The sequence below is a fragment of the Arachis hypogaea genome, chromosome 13 (genome assembly GCF_003086295.3).
Source record: "Arachis hypogaea cultivar Tifrunner chromosome 13, arahy.Tifrunner.gnm2.J5K5, whole genome shotgun sequence".
Classification (NCBI taxonomy): Eukaryota; Viridiplantae; Streptophyta; class Magnoliopsida; order Fabales; family Fabaceae; genus Arachis; species Arachis hypogaea.
In genome coordinates this window covers 101,285,400-101,291,155 of record NC_092048.1, presented here as the reverse complement: position 1 = coordinate 101,291,155, position 5,756 = coordinate 101,285,400, and the positions used below count along the sequence as shown (strand labels likewise).

At 37.2% G+C, this 5,756-nt stretch overlaps 1 non-coding gene across 1 annotated transcript; it reads right to left on the bottom strand.

Moving 5' to 3' along the window:
• Window positions 1-3,317: 3,317 nt before the first annotated feature.
• LOC112739113 (small nucleolar RNA R71) lies at window positions 3,318-3,425 on the bottom strand. Its single transcript, XR_003170053.1, has one exon. It is a non-coding gene; the product is annotated as a small nucleolar RNA R71 (small nucleolar RNA).
• Window positions 3,426-5,756: the final 2,331 nt, after the last annotated feature.

The window sequence follows — 5,756 nt, the reverse complement described above, 5'->3', positions numbered from 1 at the left end:
TCTAAGATATTCATTCGCACTTCAACCTGAATGTGATGAACGTGACAATCATCATCATTCCCTATGAACGCGTGCCTGACAACCACTTCCGTTCTACCTTAGATTGAATGAGTATCTCTTGGATCTCTTAATCAGAATTCTCGTGGTATAAGCTAGATTGATGGCGGCATTCATGAGAGTCCGGAAAGTCTAAACCTTGTCTGTGGTATTCCGAGTAGGACTCTGGGATTGAATGACTGTGACAAACTTTAAACTCGCGACTGCTGGCCGTAGTGACAGACGCAAAAGGAGGGTGAATCCTATTCCAGTATGATCGAGAACCTCAGATGATTAGCCATGCTGTGACAGAGCATTTGGACCATTTTCACAAGAGGATGGGATGCAGCCAGTGACAAGGGTGATGCCTCCAGACGATTAGCCATGCAGTGACAGCGCATCGGACCATTTTCCAGAGAGGATAAAAAGTAGCCATTGACAACGGTGATGTCCTTACATAAAGCCAGCCATGGAAAGGAGTAAGACTGATTGGATGAAGACAGCAGGAAAGCAGAGGTTCAGAGGAACGAAAGCATCTCTATACACTTATCTGAAATTCTCACCAATGATATACATAAGTGTTTCTATCCTTATTTTCTATCTATTTATTATTTAAATTCGAAAACTCCATAACCTTTTGATATCCGCCTGACTGAGATTTACAAGGTGACCATAGCTTGCTTCATACCAACAATCTCCGTGGCATCGACCCTTACTCACGTAAGGTTTATTACTTGGACGACCCAGTGCACTTGCTGGTTAGTTGTATCGAAGTTGTGAATGAAAAATGATTTATTAAGACGTGCGTACAGAGTTTTTGACGCCGTTGCCTGAGATCACAATTTCGTGCACCATGTTTTTGGCGCCGTTGCCAGGGATTGTTCGAGTTTGGACAACTGACGGTTCATCTTGTTGCTCAGATTAGGTAATTTTCTTTTTGTTTTATTTTCAAAAAATTTTTCAAAAATTTTCTCCTTTGTTTTCGAAAAAAAAAATTTGTTTTCAAAAAAAAATAAATCTTTTCAAAAATATATTTTTCTTCAGAATTTTTAAGAATGAATTCTAGAGTTTCATGAAGCATGTTGAAGCATGGCTTGCTATAAAACCATGTCTAAATTCTTTTGGACTGAGGTTTTGGCCTAAAATTGAATGAATTACTCTCATATTCATGCTAAAGCTTGACTGGCTATCAAGCCATGTCTAACCCTCAGATTGGAGCTTTAGACTAAGATTGCAAGATTCCTGGAATTCATATTAAAAATTTTGGAATCCTTATTTTTATTTTTCAAATAATTTTCGAAAAATCCAAAAAAATCATAAAATCATAAAAATCAAAAAAATATGTCATGTTTTTTGTTTGAGTCTTGAGTCAAGTTGAAAGTTTGGTGTCAATTGCATATGCATCCTGCATTTTTCGAAAAAAAAATTCATGCATTCATAGTGTTCTTCATGATCTTCAAGTTGTTCTTGGTAAGTCTTCTTGTTTGATCTTGATGTTTTCTTGTTTTGCATCTTTTCTTGTTTTTCATGTGCATTTTTGCATTCATAGTGTCTAAACATGAAAGATTTCTAAGTTTGGTGTCTTGCATGTTTTCTTTGCATATAAAATTTTCAAAAATAAGTTCTTGATATTCATCATGATCTTCATAGTGTTCTTGGTGTTCATCTTGACATTCATAGCATTCTTGCATGCATTCATTATTTTTATCCAAAATTTTCATGCATTGAGTCTTTTTCATGTTTTTCCCTCTCATCATTAAAAATTTAAAAATCAAAAAAATATCTTTCCCTTTTTCACTCATAAATTTCGAAAATTTGAGTTGACTTTTTCAAAACTTTTTAAAATCTAGTTGTTTTTATGAGTCAAATCAAATTTTCAATTTAAAAATCTTATATTTTTCAAAATCTTTTTCAAAAATCAAATCTTTTTCATTTTTCTTATCTATTTTCGAAAATTTCAAAAAAAAAATATTTTTCAAAATCTTTTTCTTAATTTTATATCATATTTTCGAAAATAACATCATCAATTAATGTTTTGATTCAAAAATTTCAAGTTTGTTACTTGCTTGTTAAGAAAGATTCAAACTTTGAGTTCTAGAATCATATTTTGTGATTTCTTGTGAATCAAGTCATTAATTGTGATTTTAAAAATCAAATCTTTTTCAAAATTAATTTCAATCATATCTTTTCAAAAATATCTTTTTATCTTATCTTTTTCAAAATCATATCTTTTTCAAAAAGTGGATTTTAAAATATCTTTTCTAACTTCCTATCTTCTTATCTTTTCAAACTTGATTTTCAAATTTGTTTCAACTAACTAACTAACTCTTTGTTTGTTTCCTATCTTTTTCAAAACCACCTAACTAACTCTCTCTCTCTAATTTTTGAAAATATCTTCCCTCTTTTTCAAAATTTCTTTTCAATTAACTAACTACTTTAATTTTTGATTTCTATTTTCGAAAAACTACTAACCTTTTTCAAAAACTATTTTCAAAAATCACTAACTCTTTTTCAAAAACAATTATTTTCGAAATTTTTCCTCTCTCATCTTATTCTATTTATTTATTCATCCACTAACGTCTTTTTCTCACATCACTCACCAAAAATCCGAACTCCCTCTCTCTCTCTGAGTTCAGATTTTCTTCTTCTTTTCTTCCACTCACACAAGGACCTCTATACTGTGGTATAAAGGATCCCTATTATTATTATTATTATTATTATTTTTTCTGTGCCCTCTTCTTTGTCATATGAGCAGGAGCAAGGACAAGAATATTCTTGTTGAAACAGATCCAGAACCTGAAAGGACTCTGAAAAGGAAACTAAGAGAAGCTAAATTACAACAATCCAGAGATAACCTCTCAGAAATTTTCAAACAGAAAGAGGAGATGGCAGCCGAAAATAATAATAATGCAAGGAGGATGCTTGGTGACTTTACTGCACCAAATTCCAATTTACATGGAAGAAGCATCTCCATTCCTGCTATTGGAGCAAACAATTTTGAGCTGAAACCTCAGCTAGTTTCTCTGATGCAGCAGAACTGTAAGTTTCATGGACTTCCATCTGAAGCTCCTTTTCAGTTCTTAACTGAATTCTTGTAGATCTGTGATACTGTTAAGACTAATGGAGTAGATCCTGAAGTCTACAGGCTCATGCTTTTCCCTTTTGCTGTAAGAGACAGAGCTAGAGTGTGGTTAGACTCTCAACCCAAAGACAGCCTGAACTCTTGGGATAAGCTGGTCACGGCTTTCTTAGCCAAGTTCTTTCCTCCTCAAAAGCTGAGCAAGCTTAGAGTGGATGTTCAAACCTTTAGACAGAAAGAAGGTGAATCCCTCTATGAAGCTTGGGAAAGATACAAGCAGCTGACCAAAAAGTGTCCTTCTGACATGCTTTCAGAATGGACCATCCTGGATATATTCTATGATGGTTTATCTGAGCTATCAAAGATGTCATTGGATACTTCTGCAGGTGGATCCATTCACCTAAAGAAAACGCCTGCAGAAGCTCAAGAACTCATTGACATGGTTGCTAATAACCAGTTCATGTACACTTCTGAGAGGAATCCTGTGAGTAATGGGACGCCTATAAAAAAGGGAGTTCTTGAAATTGATACTCTGAATGCCATATTGGCTCAGAACAAAATATTGACTCAGCAAGTCAATATGATTTCTCAGAGTCTGAATGGAATGTAAGCTACATCCAACAGTACTCAAGAGGCATCTTCTGAAAAAGAAGCTTATGATCCTGAAAACCCTGCAATAGCAGAGGTAAATTACATGGGTGAACCTTATGGAAACACCTATAATTCATCATGGAGAAATCATCTAAATTTCTCATGGAAGGATCAAAAGCCTCAACAAGGCTTTAATAATGGTGGAAGAAATAGGTTTAACAATAGTAAACCTTTTCCATCATCTACTCAGCAACAGACAGAGAACTCTGAACAAATTACCTCTAATTTAGCAAACTTAGTCTCTGATCTATCTAAGGCCACTATGAGTTTCATGAATGAAACAAGGTCATCCATTAGAAATTTGGAGGCACAAGTGGGCCAGCTGAGTAAAAGGATCACTGAAATCCCTCCTAGTACTCTCCCAAGCAATACAGAAAAAAATCCAAAAGGAGAGTGCAAGGCCATTGAATTAATTACCATGGCCGAACCTGTGAAGGAAGGAGAGGACATGAATCCCAAGGAGGAAGACCTCCAGGGACATCCAGTGATCAATAAGGAGCTTCCCTCTGAGGACCAAAGGAATCTGAGGCTCACCTAGAGACCATAGAGATTCCATTAAACCTCCTTATGCCATTCATGAGCTCTGATGAGTATTCCTCTTCTGAAGAGAATGAGGATGTTACTGAAGAGCAAGTTACCAAGTACCTTGGAGCAATCATGAAGCTGAATGCCAAATTATTTGGTAGTGAGACTTGGGAAGATGAACCTCTCTTGTTCACTAATGAACTGAGTGATCTGGATCAACTGACATTGCCTCAGAAGAAACAGGATCCTGGAAAGTTCTTAATACCTTGTACCATAGGCACCATGACCTTTGAGAAGGCTCTGTGTGACCTTAGGTCAGGAATAAACCTCATGCCACTCTCGTAATGGAGAAACTAAGAACCCTTGAGGTACAGGAAGCCAAGTTCTCATTAGAAATGGCAGACAAATCCATGAAAATAGCTTATGGACAAGTAGTGGACATGTTAGTAAAGGTTAAAGACCTTTACATCCCTGCTGATTTCATAATCCTGGATACTGGGAAGGATGGGGATGAATCCATCATTCTTGGAATACCCTTCCTAGCCACAGCAAGAGCTGTGATTGATGTGGACAGAGGAGAATTGATCCTTCAATTAAAGGAGGACAACCTTGTGTTTAAAACCCAAGGATCTCTCTCTGTACCCATGGAGAGGAAGCATAAAAAGCTTCTCTCACTGCAGAGTCAACCAAAGCCCCCACAGTCAAACTCTAAGTTTGGTGTTGGGAGGCCACAACCAAACTCTAAGTTTGGTGTTGAACTCCCATATCCAAACTCTAAGTTTGGTGTTGGAGAGTCTCAACAATGCTCGGAACACCTGTGAGGCTCCATGAGAGCCCACTGTCAAGCTATTGACATTAAAGAAGCGCTTGTTGGGAGGCAACCCAATTTTTATCTAATTTCTATTTTTATTGTTTTTCATGTTTTATTAGGTTCATGATCATGTGGAGTCACAAAATAAATATAAAAATTGAAAACGGAATCAAAAACAGCAGAAGAAAAATCACACCCTGGAGGAAGACCTTACTGGCATTTAAACGCCAGTAAGAAGCATCTGGCTGGTGTTCAACGCCAGAACAGAGCATGGTTCTGGCACTAAACGTCCAAAATGGGCAGCATCTGGGCGTTTGAACGCCAGAATTGCACCCTGGAGAAGAGCTGGCGCTGAACGCCCGGAACAAGCATGGTTCTGGCGTTCAACGCCAGAAATGGGCAACAAATGGGCGTTCAACACCCAGAACAAGTACCAATCTGGCGCTGAACGCCCAGAGTTGTGTGCAAGGGCATTTTGCATGCCCAATTTGGTGCAAGGTTGTAAATCCTTGAACACCTCAGGATCTGTGGACCCCACAGGATCACCTCAGGATCTGTGGACCCCACAGGATCCCCACCTACCTCCACTCACTTCTTCTCACCCTTCTTTCTCACAATCCCATAAACACTCTTCCCCAAAACTCTTCACCAATC